Source organism: Manihot esculenta, chromosome 11 (assembly GCF_001659605.2).
Source record: "Manihot esculenta cultivar AM560-2 chromosome 11, M.esculenta_v8, whole genome shotgun sequence".
NCBI lineage: Eukaryota > Viridiplantae > Streptophyta > Magnoliopsida > Malpighiales > Euphorbiaceae > Manihot > Manihot esculenta.
Window position 1 is genome coordinate 778,227 of NC_035171.2, and position 18,234 is coordinate 796,460.

Below are 18,234 nucleotides of genomic sequence, written 5' to 3' on the forward strand. Positions count from 1 at the left end.
CATATCTATTAAAATGTCCTTATCGTTTTTTTCGGTCAATGAAATAGTCCCTATCTTTTCTCATATCTATTAAAATGTTCTTATTGTTTCTTTTCGATAACGAAATAATCCCTCCTCATCGTTTTTTTCCGTCAACGAAATCGTCCATCCCTATATTTTCAGAAATCTATTAAAACGTTCTTATCTTTTCTCACATATATTAAAACGTCCTTATCATTTTTTTTTATCAATGAAATAGTCTTTATATTTTCTCACATCTATTAAAATATTTTTATCATTTCTTTCCGTCAACGAAATAGTCTCTCCTTCTCCTCCTCCTCCTCAAAAAAGAAGAAGATGATGATGAAGAAGAAGCAGAAAAAGAAGAAGAAGAAGCACAAGAAGAAGCAGAAGCAAAAGCAGAAGGAGGAAGAATTGATAAAGAAGAAAAAGGAGGAAAAGAATGGGGTAATTTGGTCTTTTAATAATATTTTTAACGGCAAAAATAGACGGAAGAACTATTTCGACGGAAAAAAAAATAAAAATATTTTAATACGTTTCTAAAAGTACAGGACTAACTTGTTAATAATGATAATATTTAAGGACTAAACTGTAAATTTCCCTAAAGTCGTAAATCTATTAAGCATCTGAAAAATCATGATGGACTGACCCTACGAAGAGCCCCAGCAGACTAAAATAGGAAACAAAATTCGAGTCTTGCTTAAAGCTAAATAAAGCAATCGAGAAATAAATCAAAATGGGCAACTGGCAAAGATTTATAAAGATTCAATTTGGACAAAATTACATGTAAAATTGATATATCTACGACAACAAACTTATCAGCTACCAACATCTATGATATACAAATGACTACAGCTCTCTTTTTCTTGCCGGTTCCATCATCTCCTATAGTTCACAGTAAGGCAAGGCAAGCCAGTTCTGCACGCTCCCAATTTCCGAGATTCTACATGTCTTCTGTTTATTAACAATAAACAATTTCCGTTTTGTTAAGGAGGCTGTGCAGTCAATATAGGGTGTCAAGCATAATGGATGGCCCAGAAATTAAAATAAATTATTTTTTATGTAAAATTTAATATGCCATTTTACAAATATAATAAAAAATAAAACATTTATCCAAAATCCAACATAATTTTGATATCATATTAAATTTTATATTATATATTATAAAATCTCAAGCATAATAAATAGTACAAAATCGAAATAAATTATCTTGAAATTTAAAATATTTTTTTTATGATTATAATAAAATATAAAATATTTATGAGAAATTTGATATCATTGAAAAATTTTAATATCATATGAAATTTATAAAATTTATCACATCAAATTTATAAAATTTATCATGTTAAATTTCACATGAAATTTGAATCAAATCTAAATTCCTCTAAAAGTATTAAAAAGTAAATCAAGAGTGAGAATTACCCAAATTAACTATATTCCAAATCTAAATTACTCTAAAATGTAATTCAAATTATTAAAAGGTAAATCACGAGCAAGAATTGCCCAAATTAACCGTATTTTAAATCGAAATGGAATTCAATAAAAAGAATATGCACGCTATAAGTGTCTTAAAAGTTCTAAAATTCTACTTCCCAGTTCCTAATCCCATTTTCAAAAATAAAAAGAATTTAATGCTAACAGCTCCATTAACGGCTCAACTCTCATCAAGAACGATATCAGCAGGATCTCCTATCCATGGCCTCACTTCTCTCCAATGAAACTTAATCCTTAACTTCCCATTTGAATCCACAACAACTACTCTGCCTTTGCTAGCATGAGTCTCCATTCCCCACCCTCAAAGTGGTGTCATAAGCCCTTCCGTATTTCTCACTTTATCCCCACTTTGAATGGCCAAACTCTTTCCATTTCCCATGCCTTGCATAACCATAGTCCTCTCCATGAAGCAGAATGCGACCCATAATTCCCCATCTTCCATCCGATGTACCACTCTAATGCTTGAATGATTCACCTCTCCCCTTACCCTAACCCAGTCTCCAATATGAAGCTCCTCTTCTTCCACCAGCTCCACTTCCAAAGGATCGAGCATCCAAGTTTTTGAACCTACAGGAGTATATATTCTCAGTTTTCCATCAGCATCAATTGCCGATATTGTTCCAACACTTCGATGACTGTGGCCTGACCACCCAAATCTTGGTTGTTACACAGAGTTTAACCCTAACCTTCTGTCCAAATATAAGCCTTCTTACTCTTTCAACATGGGAGGTAGGTCCCACCCATCTTTCTTGCTCCCGCAAAAGCCGACATAAATGCTTCCACCCCATTCATCCCCATCATAGCCTATACCTTGTATAACACCAATGCTACCTGGAACGACAGACTTCCATTTACCACACCTTTCTTCAGTCTGACCCATTCTCCCACTTCAAACATCTGTTCAATCTCGACATCTGCAGGATCTCCCCTCCACAATGCTGGCAAACCAAAGAAAGCGACTCTCACTTCCCTACCAGCACGAACACCAGTTATTATGCCTCGAGAATCAGGCTGTGCACCCTCCAGGCCCATCTTGGCTCAGCTAATACAGCTTTAAACCGAACATGCTGCCCCACTTTGAGGCACGGAACCTTTTCAACATCTGTGTAATGAGTACCCTACCTTCCCAACAAGCCAGCTCCAAGGTACCTGTCTCTTGTACTCTATGCACAACAGCTAAACCTTCCTTCCCAATGCTATTCCAATCATAATTTGGTCTAGTACCCAGGCTTGGTTTTGAAAGTACCCAATCGCCAACTTCAAATCCTGACAGCTGTTCTGCATCTCCAGGAGAAACTTTCCACAACCTATGTTTGCCAGCAACCCTCACCTACATACAAATAAAAAAAAAAACATAATTTTGTTGTCCTTTCTAGCTGGGAAACAATTTTCATAACAGTAGATTTCATGTAACTTCAACTACAGAGAAAGAAGACTGATGAATAATACAGCAAAGCATGAGGTTTGCTTCTACTATCACTGCAGCTTCCAATCACAATGCAGCACGTTACACCAATGAATGGTGCTAAGCAGACATTTGGACAAATAAAAAGCCCATAATCTGTTATGCGATAATGATGCAGCATCTTGCACATTATTCCAGAATACTATAATACGCAACAGGTTGTTAAATAAAATAATTGCAGGTCTAAACAATTTAGGAGGAACAGGTTCCACAATGCACAAGTATAAATAACTAAAAGTAAAGATCAAAGTTAGGCATGCATACATTCAAAGCCCCATCCATGTCAATTCTAACAATTTTCCCAAGAGTTGCAGGATGTCATCTGACCATCCCAGTTGTGGGCGAGTCACAGAAGGCAAGACATGTATCTCTTGTCCGCCATCAAAAGGAGAAACCTTCTCCATATCTGTCACAGAGCAACTAAAAGGCTTGCTCCTGAAACAAAAGGCAACACCCATATCGCCATCCTTCTCCAAGCTGTGAATTATCCCAATGCTGTTCCGTGTAATATCTCCCATTCATAGCTCGGGAGGATACTGAAGCCTTCACTCTCACCCAATCCTCAACCTGCTCAAAGAGAATGAGACATTTATGCAAACAAATATCCAATAAGTCTTCTACCATGGATTAACTTAGCACGATGGATAATCTGCTATGAAATAAAATTACAATATTGCAGATGAATTGCTGCATGGGTGTCATGGATATGCATTATCCTTCTATTTGATAGATTAAGTTGTTGCAACAAATAAAATCAGTATTGTTATCTCTAATTTGACTTTTTAGTTGCTATCTTTAGTTTAATTTTTAAATTTTAAAATTAAATAGAAGATAGGAAATATTTTAAATTCAAATGTTGATACAATAGCCTTCACTATAAAAAGGCACTTGAGATCATTGAGTAAAATATTCTAAAAAAATTATTCATCAATTTATGAGATTCGAGAATTCTCTCAAAAGAATTTTCAATTTATTTCACAATAGGTTCCTCAAATAAAAGCAGAAACATTAATATAGGAAAATCAGTCTGGCGGTCGACTTGTGATAAGATTCTATTGAATGGCACATAACAACTTGGTATCAAAGCCGTCATCATGGGTGATTCAACAAATTTGAAAGAGAAGTTGAACTCTTTCATGCAACAAAACGATGCTCGATTCAAGACTTGGCTCATCAAGTTTCAAAAGTCATTCGCACCTTCAATATAGGAGCAAGCCAAAATCAAGATGGAACGAATAGGGGTCAACAAAATTTTGTCCAACCAAATAATGATCATTCTGAAGGGCGCGTAGTGCCTAAATATATGAAACTTGATTTTTCCTCATTGGATGGATCCAACGACCCACTTGGATGGCTTAATTGCTGCGAACAATTTTTTTCAAATCAATAAACGGTAGAAGCAGATAAAGTCACTTGGCAAGTCAAGTGTTCAAGGAGAACTGCAACTTGTGATTTGGTCCTCCTTTGCGTAGTAATCCTTTGGGGAAGTTGGTGAATTTGAAGCAAGTTGGATCAATAGAAGATCATCAACGCCAATTTCAATCCTTATTAGCAAGAGCAATAACTATTTTACTGCAGTATTGTTTGAGACTATTTGGCTTGAGGTGGAACTACAAAGCCCTCCCAATTTAGTTACAATAATGAATTTTGCTCGAACATTCTAGAAAAAAACAACAATTGGATCGGATGATGACAACTTACTGGCCATTTCAAGGGTCTGCACCATCTCTAACTCTTTAACTCAAGAGTTTAAGGGAAATAGTAATGCAGCATCTTCAAATGTCGGAAGCACCTCACCTCCATTTGTTAAAAGAGACAAAAATCGACCTAAAGGCCTTTGCAACAACTATGATGAGACATATTCTGTTAACCATTAGTGCAAAAAATTATTTTGGATAGAGTTGAAGATCTAGGATCTCCTATTATTGAAGATGACCGGAGACAAGCTTGAGGACAAGCTTTTTCTCCAAGAAGGGGTAATGTTATGGATATACATTATCTTTCTATTTAACAGATTATGATCAAAGTGGTTGCAACAAATAAAATCATATCTTAGTTTGTTATCTCTAATTTGACTTTTTAGTTGCTATCTTTTAATTTAATTTTTAAATTTTAAATAAAAGATAGAAAATATTTCAAATTCAAATGTTGATACAATCTGAATGTAGCCTTCACTATAAAAAGGCACTTGAGATCATTGAATAAAACATTCAGAAAATATTATTCATCAGTTTATGAGATTCGAGAATTCTCTCAAACGAATTCTCAATTTATTTCACAATAGGTTCCTCAAAGAAAAGCAGAAACATTAACAAGGAAAAATCAGTGGTGGGAGGAGGATTTTCTAGTTAATCGATCTGTGACAAGACATAACAATGGGTACGAAGACTATTAAATTTGAATCATGCCTAACCCCAAAAGCTAGTTCAAGGGAGAGGAGTGTCTATAGCCCATATAAAAGGTACATTACCCCTTTCCACAACCAATGTGGGATTCAACACACCCCTCACGCTCAAAATTTTATTGGTACGTGACATATTTATAGGAGACCCAACATCGGATGGGGAGGCTCTGATACCATGTTAAATTTAGATCAGATCTAACTCACCTAAGAAACTAGTTAAGGGGAAGGAGTGCCTATGACCCATGTAAGGAGCACATTACCCCTTTCCACAACCGATGTAGGATTCAACAAAGACCAACAAATATATTACCTTGAAATCCTCCACCTTTTCCATGTCAGATGGGCCAGCCTGCCACGGGATAGGTTGATTTGGTACTTCTGTTATGAGGAGACCATCATTCTCTATCTCACTAATTCTTCCAACACCATGATGGGTCTCACCCACCACCCCAAGCATATCTATTATCTAGGACCTGCAACAAATCGCTTCACACACACCCGGTCACCAATCTGTAGAATCAAATGACAGATTGGAAACGAAAAGAATAATTCAACAAAGTAAAATAAACATTAATGCTATCCACTAAAAGCAACAAAGAAATTTCAGTCATACCATGAAAGGGGCAACGGGCTCAACCTCCTCTGGTTCACAAAGCCATGGATGTGGGAGATAACATAACACTAAAAATAGACTACTATCTGGTCTGATACAATCCGGATACCAATGCTTCCTGGTGTTACGAATCCTAATCCATGCCTAGCTGTTGTGAGAGTGGGGCGGATACGTACCCAGTCACCAACCTTGAACTCTTCAACTCTTTCCATTTCTGCAGGGTCAGCTTTCCATCCTCTAGATGCACCTGGAAACCCAACACGTAGAATCTCATCATCATCAACACATAAAACAGTTCCAATGCAGTCACGTGATTGCCCACGCCATCCAAATCTGATTGCAAACAAGACTGGTCATCTTTTCTTTCCAATCACAAACTTCTTCATGGACTTATGCTGCAAAACTTCACATAATTATAGAACTGACTACACCACCTCAAGAAAAATCATATTATCTTTCCTTATAGAGAATGAACTATCGTATTAGTTACTCACTTTGACATTGAGTTAGAACAGCGGCAAATGTATTGGAAATAATATACACACTCACCTAACCCATTCAATCCTAGAATTATCTTATTTACAACACTTTGGAATGAAACATTCATCAGTTTTGATGGCTAATAGCTACTAGAATACTTGTCTTAAATTAATCCAGCAAGAGCATATGCTTTCAATTAAATTTGTTCTTAGTAATTGCAATTCCTTTTTGAAGTTCCCAGTGGTCACGTAATTGTTATACACTACAATGATACACACAAGACTTAAAAACATGCATGCATTCACACACAAACACATATACATATACATACAACACACATAAATACATTATACACACACACACACTCTCATAAATGTATAGCTGAGTATCCCTTGAGTGCAGAAGTACTCACAAAGTTGCTCTGTCCCTAGGCCATGGGAAAAGAATGAGAACCAAACTTCCAAGCTCACTAGCATTTCAAAGAAATATTCAAACTTGTTCATCTCTTATTGAGTATCTAAGGCCAAAAGAACTCAGTTACCTATTTGCAAATCATGCCAATATAAATGCTTGACAAAATCTATTTCCAGCAAAAAGTAAAGCTATAACCAGCTTAAAATGACTAAAAACAAGTTTCGTCCCATTACATTGCACAATTTGAGAATAAACCATTTAAGTTTTCATATGGTATTATGTTATGACTACGAGTCTCTCCAGTCAATTGTAATTGTAGATAGTATAAATAGGAACTTACTTATAAAGAGAAAGATATCTAAATCACTAGAAATCAAGATAAACTCTTTCTCCCTATTTCTGCTGCCTACTCATCTCTAATTCTCTTTATTACTTCTCTCATTTCTATTTCTCTTATTTCTATTTCTTTCACTCCCTATTTCTCCGTTTCAAAGACAATTATAGGTCTGTTATATAACAAGTGGTATTAAAGCCTACTATCCAAAGACACTAAATTTTAGGTTTTTCTCATATTCTCTTATGTTGCTTCCTTTTCTTGGAATCCATATTTCTTCTGCTCTTCTTCCTACAATTCTTCTTCTTCCTACAATTCTTCTTCTTCCTTGAATTTCTTCTTTCTTTCTTGAATTTTTTGGAAATCCAAGAAATATCAAGATTTTAATCATTTTCTCTCTCATCTAAGTTTTGCTTTTCTCTCTATTTCTTTTTCTACTCATCCCTTTCTTTCTCTGTTTCCCCTAATTTCTACTCTTTCCTCATCTTCCCTCTGTTTCTCCCTCTTTTCTTTTGTTTCTCTCTAATTCTTCTATCTTCTCTCATTATTTCTTTCATTTCTGTTTCTTTTCTCACCTAATCTCACTTCTAGGGGTCCATTTATATTTCTAGCAAAAGACATTGTTCCTTCTTTCTCATTTATTGAGTTCTTGAATCGCATTTTGTTCTTTCTTGAAATTCACTTCTTCTGCTTCCTCATTTCCTTCATGATGGAAAACCAACTAAAGAATGAAGATGACCAGCTGGAAATGAACCAGAAAATAGACTTGATAGTCCAAAATTGGACCAAATGTTAGAGATATTAAGGGCTTCATTAAAGAATGAAGATGACCAGCTGGAAATGAACCAGAAAATAGACTTGATAGTCCAAAATTGGACTAAAAGTTAGAGATATTAAGGCCTTCATAATCAAAAGATAAGGAAATTGTTTCTCAGCTGGTTCCAGATCTAGAGTCCACTTCACATGAGAATGATACTAAGGGGATTTTGTGCTTGCCATATCTGAAGGTTAGCAAAATTGAGGAAGAAAGTTGTGAGATAGTATACAATCTCGATGAAGATCGAGAATTTGATAATATGGATTTTCATAATTCAGATTGTTCCAAACTTGAAAAAGAGAATCTTGATTCAGATGGCAATGATGGCCTTGCAAAGGATGAAGAAAGTTCTATGGATTTTGGTTGTCCTAATATTCAATAATATGATTTTGATAGGAAGACTAATCAGGTTCTTGCATCCAAATTAAATTCTTTTCAAATATTTGATGAAGATGTAGACTCTTCAATTCAATATTTTTTGGTCCTTCACTTTGCTGAAATTCTTGAGAACAAGCATGGGGCATTGTTGGATAAATTTAATTCTAATCCAAGAATATTAATGTCAAAATCTTTTCTCATTGCTAAGACTGTTCTTGATAAGAAAAAAAAAGAAACCAAGGGAAGGAAGACATTGTGAAAGATGGTATTAATCTTGTGGTATTTGTAATTTGAAAGTGCAGCTGAATTATCCTGTGATCCTTAAAGAAGAGAGGTTTGAAATTAGGAGAAGGCAGAGAAAGAAGAGGGGTTCTTTGGGATACTACAGTCATTTAGTGCTAAAAGAAACTGAGATTGAAATGAGGAGTTGACAGAGGAAGAAAATCAGGCCCTTGCTGCAACTATTTGTTTGCCAACTGCCACTCCAAGCAGCTACAACAGAAGTCCTTCCTGAAATCACTTGATGTTGGAATATATTACATATGGAGGCAACAGTTTTATAGTTATATTGATGCTTTCCTTGTTCATTCTTGGGGACAAGAATGACTTCAAGGGGTGGGGAATGTTATGACTAAGGATTAAAGAAATAGTAGATTAGTCTCTCCAGTCAACTGTAACTGTAGAAAGTAGTTACGAGATCCAAAATAGTATAAATAGAAACTTATTTGTAAAAAAAAATAGATATCCAAATCATTAGTAATCAAGATAAATTCTTTCTCCCTATTTCTGCTCCCTCCTCTTCTCTAATTCTCTCTATTACTTCTCCCCTTTCTATTTTTTTTTCTCAATCCAATCTACTTCTATTTCTCTCTCCCTATTTCTCTGTTTCTAAGGGAATTACAGGTCTGCTATGTAACATATTACACAAGTGAAACCATAAAAGGCAACTGGGAATATTTGGAAGGAACGGTTCTCAAGGTGCAGATGCCATAAATCCAAAGTGCATTGTCTTTCAGGTCTTTATAGGAGCCTTATCTAAATTTTGATATTGGAATTCTGATAGAAGTCAGGATTCTCAATCTCAAGTCTTTTCCCGTTTATGTTGCACAAATAATTTTAGCAGCAAGTCAATACTAGAAAAAAAAATGCTCATGATTGATCGTAAAGTTAACAGACATCATCCAGTAAAATGAGTAGCAGTTACCAATTACCACAATAATGTTAGAACATTTATATCTTTATTAAAGTAACTCAAATTAGTAAAGTTCACAAATATCAAGTACCTCAGCTCTTTGACATCTGGTTTAAGCTGGACATGCTGTCCCCTGTCTAGAGGAATCACCTTCGCAGCTTCACTTGCCAATACATGAGCCTCTTCAGTGCAGAATGACACAATGAGATTGTCTTATCAGCAACATTTGTACAAAGCCCACACTTTTGCACCTTACCAACCATGTTTAGGAGTTGTGACACTTCCTTTGAACTTCACCCAATCCCCTACTTCAAACCTAAATTGCATAAAATGTTAAAAGCACCACAACTATATTAGTTATAATAGAATGTGCACCATAAACTTTCTAATAAATCCATAACAGCACAATAACATGAAATTTTGTGCTTACATTGTAGGAGAAAGATGAAGTCCCCCATTCATAAGTGCCTCCATCAAATCTTCTGAAATCCATTCCCAAGAAAGGACCTCCAAAAAATCACCTAATGTCTTACCACTGTTAAAAAAAATGCATAAATCAGGTCAGCAGAATTTGTAACCTCACATTTACCTACTAAAACACTTTAATTATCATATATGAAGGAATTGGTGACGAGATTTGACAATATAAAAAAATTAAACGAGGACAAGGATCTTGAGAATTCAGACACAGAAAGAGGCATGTCAGTGGTTGGTACTTGCCTGTGGTTTCTAACATCTAGAGCAGCATCAGGATTTCTAAGCATAATGATGAGCCACTCAAGACTTTCATGTATCTTTTTTGCTGCATCTGCTGCTATACGGAATGCGTTATTACCTTCATCATCCTAAAAATAATAATTCGATGTTTGAGTTTCCAATTATTTGCAACTTTATATTTTGTTTGAAACAAGTATGCATTAAGAGCACAAGGATATCAACCTAATATAACAGTTCACCTCAAAAGAACTGCACACCAGAAGACCTCAAAAGAACTGCACACCAGAAGGTCATCCAATTTAAAGAAACATACATATAGACCCTGGTATTAAAGAACTTAGAAAGAGAGTGGGTGCAACACCTGTAGATTACAATTTGCCCCAGCAGACAAAAGCAATCCAACACATGACCTTGCCCTTTGGCTAATGCTACATGAAGAAGAATTCTATTATGCTCATTCTGAATGTTGACATCCACTCCAGCTTCAAGAATAATCTATTGAAAAAATGGTATTATGCTCCTTGAGCCCCTTTTGGGTTTGCTTATGGATTACTTGTTGAACCCCAAATCCTCAAGGTTTAGGATTATTTTTTGAGTCTATAATACCTATATTTGTAATGTTGTTTTTGAAGTTTTGATCAATAAGAATTCCACCAACTATGCTTCAAGATGTACGAGGCAATTCAACCTTGAAGCCTAAAACTTTACTGTCACAGCCCACAGTTCTTCTCTTTTTGCTTATAAGTTATAGAAAGTAAATATGTTAATATAGGAAGTAAATATTGATAGATGGGTCAATTGCTTAATCTTAGGGATTGTATAATCATAGGTTTGATTTTCCTTCCTGTTTAGATACCGTCTTTCATGTATAAATAGGTTGTAATCTCTATTGTGAGAAAATAACAAAATATTATCTTTCTACATGGTATCAGAGCCTTTCTCGTAGAGATTTAATTTTTTTTCTCTCTCTCGTCAAGTTTTAAATTTTTTTTTTGAGACTTAAGGCTCTGTTCATTTGGGTTACCCATAAAGGGTAACATTTGGATCTCACCGTCGTTAGAGTCGCTACACCGTCCCCTTGTCAGATCTGAAGTTTGTTTGCCGTTCGGGTGTTGGGTGGAGGTGTTTTAGGTACTATTCATATTCGGGTACTGTTCATCGGCACTGTTCATCGGTACTGTTCACGCCGGGTACTGTTTTCTGATTCTGTATTTCTTTTGTTGCTATCGTTTTGGGTTGGTTGTCCTTATGGCTGAAGTTAAAACCACCACCGTAACTGATGTAATTCCTATGATGACTAAAATCACGGAACACAAATTGAATGGATCTTCCAATCAAGGAATTTTGATATCTGCAGATGAGTATGCACAATTCATCCAATACCGGGCATCTCTAAAATCCTCTAATTCCTCCTCTATCACTGCAATTGCCGAGTCAGGTAACTCTACTGCAGTCTTGTGTCTTCATCCTCCAAATGGGTTATTGATTCTGGTGCTACCGATCATATGTCAGGTAATTCTACCCTTTTGTCCAATCTTGAGTCTCATACATCGCCTTCTTATGTTACTCTTGCTGATGGAACTAAATCTTCTGTCATGGGTTCTGGTCATGTCAACTTAACCCCTTCTCTTTCTATATCCTCTGTGTTGTGTCTCCCTAAGTTCGCATTTAATTTGCTTTCTGTGAGTAAACTCACTCGTGCATTGAATTGTTGTGTCTCATTTTTTCCTGATCACTGTGTTTTTCAGGATCTTTCGACGAAGCAGAATATTGGTAGAAGGAGTGAGTCAGAGGGTCTTTACGTCTTGGATCAGCAACTACCTCGATCTCCTCGATCTCTAGTATGCTCCACGCGTTTAACACCTTTTGATGTTCATTGTCGTTTGGGGCATCCTTCTCTCTCGGCTTTGAAGAAGTTATACCCACAGTTTTATTCTTTGTCTATTCTAGATTGTGAGTCTTGTCAATTTGCCAACATCATCGTTTACCTACACTGTCTCGAGTCAATAAACGGGCTTCGTCCCCCTTTGAGTTAGTCCATTCAAATGTTTGGGGTCCTTGTCCTGTTGTGTCTAAGTCTGGCTTTAAGTATTTTGTTACTTTTGTTGATGATTTCTCTCGTACTACTTGGTTATTTTTAACAAAGAGTCGTTCAGAATTATTTTCTATTTTTTGTGCATTTTATGCTGAAATCCAAACCCAATTTAATACTTCCATCCGTATATTGCAAAGTGATAATGCTAAAGAGTATCTCTCTGGGGAATTTCAATCTTATTTGTTAAAAAAGGGATTCTTCATCAGTCCTCTTGTGTTGCCACTCCTTCACAAAATGAGTTGCTGAAAGAAAAAATCGACATCTTCTTGAAGTAGCCAGAGCCCTCTTATTCCAAATGAAGGTACCTAAATGTTTTTGGGCTGATACTGTATCCACTGCTTGTTTTTTGATCAATCGCATGCCTTCCTCCATCCTTCATGGTGATATCCCTTATAACATTTTGTTTCCCACTAAAACTTTGTTTCCTATTGAGCCACGTATCTTTGGTTATACTTATTTTGTTCGTGATGTTCGTCCACAGGTTACTAAATTGGATCCCAAATCACTCAAATGTGTCTTCATTGGCTACTCTCGACGTCAGAAAGGGTATCATTGTTTTTCTCCTGATCTGAATCGGTATATTGTGTCTGCGGATGTAACATTCTTTGAGTCCACTCCGTTTTTTCCGCCATCATCTGTTTATAACACCCAGGAGGAGGAAGATGACCTCTTGTTATACATTGTTCGCTCTCTGTCTCCTCAGACTGCTCCTACACCTTTCGCTCATGTGCCAGGTCGCTCTCCCATCTTTCATGTGTATTCCAGACGCTTAGAGGACTCTAACTTCGTTCCGCTACCCGCTTCTTCGTCGACCGATCCTGCTCCCACTGATCCTTCACTGTCTGATTTGGATTTGCCCATTGCTCTTCGCAAAGGTAAACGTACTTGCACTTATCCTATTTCATCTTGTGTCTCTTATGATCAATTATCCTCCTCTTCTCGTTGTTTTGTCACTGCTTTAGATTCTATTTCAATTTCCAAAACTGTTATTGAGGCTTTGTCCCATCCTGGTTGACGTGTTGCAATGGAAGAGGAAATGATGGCCCTTGACACTAATGGTACTTGGGAGTTGATGTCCTTGCCCCCAGGAAAGCGGACTATTGGGTGCAAATGGGTGTTTGCAGTGAAAGTAAACCCTGATGGATCTATTGCTCGCCTCAAGGCCCGTTTAGTGGCCAAAGGTTATGCACAAACTTATGGAGTTGACTATTCTGATACATTCTCCCCAGTTGCCAAGCTCGCATCTGTCCGATTGTTTATTTCCTTGGCGGCTACTCATGATTGGCCTTTGCATCAACTGGATATTAAAAATGCTTTTCTTCATGGTGATCTTCAGGAGGAGGTTTATATTGAGCAACCACCTGGTTTTGTTGCTCAAGGGGAGTCAGGTAAGGTTTGTAGACTTCGAAAATCGCTTTACGGCTTGAAACAGAGTCCTCGGGCATGGTTTGGCAGGTTTAGTGAGGTGGTCCAACAGTTTGGAATGAATATGAGCAAGTGTGATCAGTCAGTGTTTTATAGAAATTCTGATAGTGGAGTAATTCTGCTTGTAGTATATGTGGATGATATCGTTATTACAGGAAGTGACATTGCTGGCATCACATCCCTAAAAAAATTTCTTAAAACACAGTTTCATACAAAGGATTTGGATTCCTTGAAATATTTTTTGGGAATCGAAGTCATGCGGTGTAAGAAAGGCATCTTCTTATCTCAAGAAAATATGTTCTTGATTTGTTGGCAGAAACAGGAAAATTGGGTGCTAAGCCTTGTAATGCCCCAATGACCCCTAACCTTCAACTTACCACAAAAAACAGTGAACCATTTGCAGATCCTGGAAAGTATAGAAGATTAGTTGGCAAGCTGAATTATTTGACGGTGACTCGTCCTGATATTGCATATTCAGTAAGTGTGGTAAGTCAGTTTATGTCTTCTCCTACTGTTGCCTAGTGGGATGCTCTGGGACAGATTCTTTGTTACCTTAAAGGGGCCCTAAGGCGTGGCCTATTCTATGGTAACCATGGGCACTCAAATATTGAATGCTTTTCTGATGCTGATTGGGCAGGCTCGAAAGTTGATAGGAGGTCAACTAGTGGGTATTGTGTTTTTGTGGGAGATAACTTGGTCTCCCGTTCTAGTGCTGAATCTGAATATCGAGCCATGGCACAAGCCGTTTGTGAAATCTTGTGGGTATATCAACTGTTGGAAGAAGTTGGGTTCACAAATTCGGTGCCTGCTAAGTTGTGGTGTGATAATCAAGCAGCTATCCACATTGCCTCCAATTCAGTATTTCACGAGAGGACTAAACACATCGAGATTGATTGTCATTTTGTTCGTGAAAAGGTCCAACAAAAGATAATATCAACAGGACATATCCGAACTGGAGAATAATTAGGAGATATTTTCACTAAAACTCTGAATGGGACTCGAGTTGATTATATATGTAACAAGTTGGGTATGATTAACATTTATGATCCAACTTGAGGGGGAGTGTTATAAGTCATAGAAAGTAAATATGCTAATATAGGAAGTAAATATTGATAGATGGGTCAGTTGCTTAATCTTAGGGATTGTATAATCATAGGTTTGATTTTCCTTCCTGTTTAGATACCGTCTCTCATGTATAAATAGGTTGTAATCTCTATTATGAGAAAATAACAAAATATTATCTTTCTACACATAAATTCCCTTATCAATTCCATCCTTTCACAAATCCTAATTCTCCACCTAAATTCCTGGTCATTTTAGCCTTCATAAAGCCTCAAATTTTAATGTTAATTCCAAAACCTGCATGTTGTCCTGCATTAGTATACATATCTTATCTTAGCAAGCAAACAGTGCATATCCAAAATTTCTTCTGTCACCAATTAATGTTGAGAACTCAAAGAAAGTACCATGCAGTTCTTGGCAAATAGCAGACCTTGACAAAATTAAATACCAAATTCTCTCTTATTGCAGTCTACAACCCAGCTACTACAGCTGTTAGTCAAAGTAAGAATGAGTTTATACTTTTAGGACTACAGGGCGACAAAAGATGTCTGTCGGTCCTAATGCTAGATTTAGTACTATTTAGAGACTTTTTTGATAGTATACTTTCTTCCCTTTAATATAATTGAAGAATTTTGGAGAATTTTAGAGTATTTTTGTATTTCACTCTTAATTTTTATAAATGATTTACACGACTATTTATACACAAAGAATTATAACTAAATAGGAAATAAATAATCAAAAAATAATTACAGAGATAATTAAGGTTCTAATCAAATCAAATCAAATCATATCCCTAAAATCAGCAAATAAGGCACAGCTCCCATCGAGTTAGTGCATAGATATCACACATGCCTAACTTGCAAATTAGATTATGATAAATTTTATTGTTGAACCCTTTAGTAAACACATCCGCAAGTTGCCGTAGAAGCCACATGAATAAAGTGTCGATCAATCTAGTGTGTTTTATTCAATCATATTGGACTGGATTTTGTGCTATACTGATAGCAGTTTTGCTGTCACACTACAAAGTTATCTTGTCTCTCTTGGATAACCTCAGCTCTTCCAATAATATCTACAACTATAAAAGCTCATAAGCCTTGGGTCATTACTCTGTATTCTGCTTCGGCACTTGACCGAGTATCAACAATTTGTATTTTGCTTCTCCAGATGACAAGGTTCTCTCCCATAACTAAAGATAGATCTCCTATCGTCGAAAGATTCTGCCCAATCTGCATCTAAAAATTTCAACTCGGATTATCGTAATCTTTGAGTTACCGACTCGGATTGATAATAGCCAACTCGAGGGAAGGTGGCATTAAATGCGCCTCCGGACAACCTCTCCACAAATTTTCAAGGAAGATTTGTAACGTGACCCAATTATCCAAGCTTAGCCGAACTAGCATTAAATAGCTAAAAGTATGCAATTAATACATCACACAGATTAAACATGCACGCTGACAAAAGAATGGTTATCATGTGGCAAAAAATATGTAGGTTATTGTGCATGACGTGAACTAGCATTAAATAGCTAAAAGTATGCAATTAATACATCATGCACGCTGACAAAAGAATGGTTATCATGTGGCAAAAAATATGTAGGTTATTGTGCATGACGTGATTAAGTCCAACGGGAAAAAAGGGGCAAAAGGCATATATAAAAGTGATTGTATGAGGAACAAAGGATATACTTTTTACTACCCACACACTCTTATTATTGACCCGAGTACAAAGCAACCAGGGAGGAGGCTGGGTTGGGGAAAAGGGGGCGAACAAAAAGCCATATCTCACCGTGTTCTAAACCGCTACCCAATCCGGTTTGACCACCAAATGGCAATCTATCACCACCTCAGGATCTCACTCGTTATCAATTCATAAGCAGAGAAACCAAATCACGCACCTGTAGTTAGTTTTCTAAATCCAAATGATTTACGTGCGCTTAACACTAACCAATTAGAAATTAACCACATTTAAATCAGCAAACTGCAACATACTAAATCCAATTCTCAACTAAAAGCATTAAAAAAAAAAAAAAAACTAAATTCGTAGCAACAGTAATAGAAAAACCTTAGAATTTGCTCGAGAGTAAGCCTGCCTTCATTTCTCTGCATCTCAGATTGAACAGACCCAGAACATCTGTCCATAACAAGACCTAGACATCCATCCACCTTAACCACCCCGTGGAAGGTACAGACATTTCTACACCACATGGAAGCTCACCGCAAGTTCTCCAGTTGCCCTTGCACCCATTCCACCTCCATGTCCTCCCCTACCTCGACCCTCTTTGACTGCCAGCGATGTCAGCATTTCCCATGGATCCCACCACCAATTATAGCTGCCCACGTCTCCACTCCTGCCCTTCTCCCTTCCCTATCTTGATGGCTAGCTTTTTTTTGGTTTTCTTTGACCTGCAAAAGATAATTGTATTAAATGGCTTCAAATCGCAGCAAATTTTGTTACAACAGAGAGCAAATCCAGCGATGGCATTACATGGCTAGCTTAACCTCCTGGTGGACCCTCACCTCGATCACCAGCACACAGGCTCCAGAACTACGCGTGGGTCCCACGGCTTGACCTTTCCTCTTCCTCCTCGCTGTCCTCATCCTCATCATCGTCAGTGTAATCACAATCGAAGTTGGGCGCCCCCGCCGCCGCAGCAGAAGGTGAGTGGAGGAGGGCAAGACAGCATAGTTCTAACGGAGAGCGTTGACGAAGTTACCGACGAGTGACACGTGATGACACAGAGGCCAAGCCAATGTCGAATCAAGCGAAGCAGAGAACATACGTGAGAGACACTCCTTGCAGAAGCCGTGGCCGCATTGGAGCAGCGTAGGAACTCTCTCGTCCTCGTTGTACTGCGTTTGGCACAAGAAGCATTACGGCACCTTTATTTTCTAAATGTTCTCCTCTTTTAGTCTCCCTACTCTCACTCTCACCCTCGTTCTCTCTCTCTGAAAATTTTCCGAGAAAATCGATTGAATCAGGAACGCAAGGGAGGATAAATGATCAAATGTAAAGGCTACCAGATCTTGACAGTGATAAAGAGGGCAGGTCCATTATCCATTAGAGGATTAAAAATGATAATAAATTAATGAAATAAATGTTAAGAGTGACAGATTTCAACAAGATTTTAGAAGGAGGAGTGAAGATTTATAAAGGGACAGAGAGAGTGGAAATTTTTTTTGTTTTGTTTTATTTTATACTTACTAATATTATCATTATTAATAAGTTTTTCTATATATTTTTAAAATTTTATTAAAATATCTTTACTTTTTTATTCTATTAACAAAATATTCATTTCATTTTCTTCCGTTAAAATTAAATAAAAAATAAATAAATAATTTTTT

General features: G+C 36.8%; 1 pseudogene; it reads right to left on the reverse strand.

The window, feature by feature from the left end:
• Positions 1-1,418: 1,418 nt before the first annotated feature.
• On the reverse strand, positions 1,419-17,194 carry LOC110626644 (annotated as a pseudogene).
• Between the last annotated feature and the right edge of the window lie 1,040 nt (positions 17,195-18,234).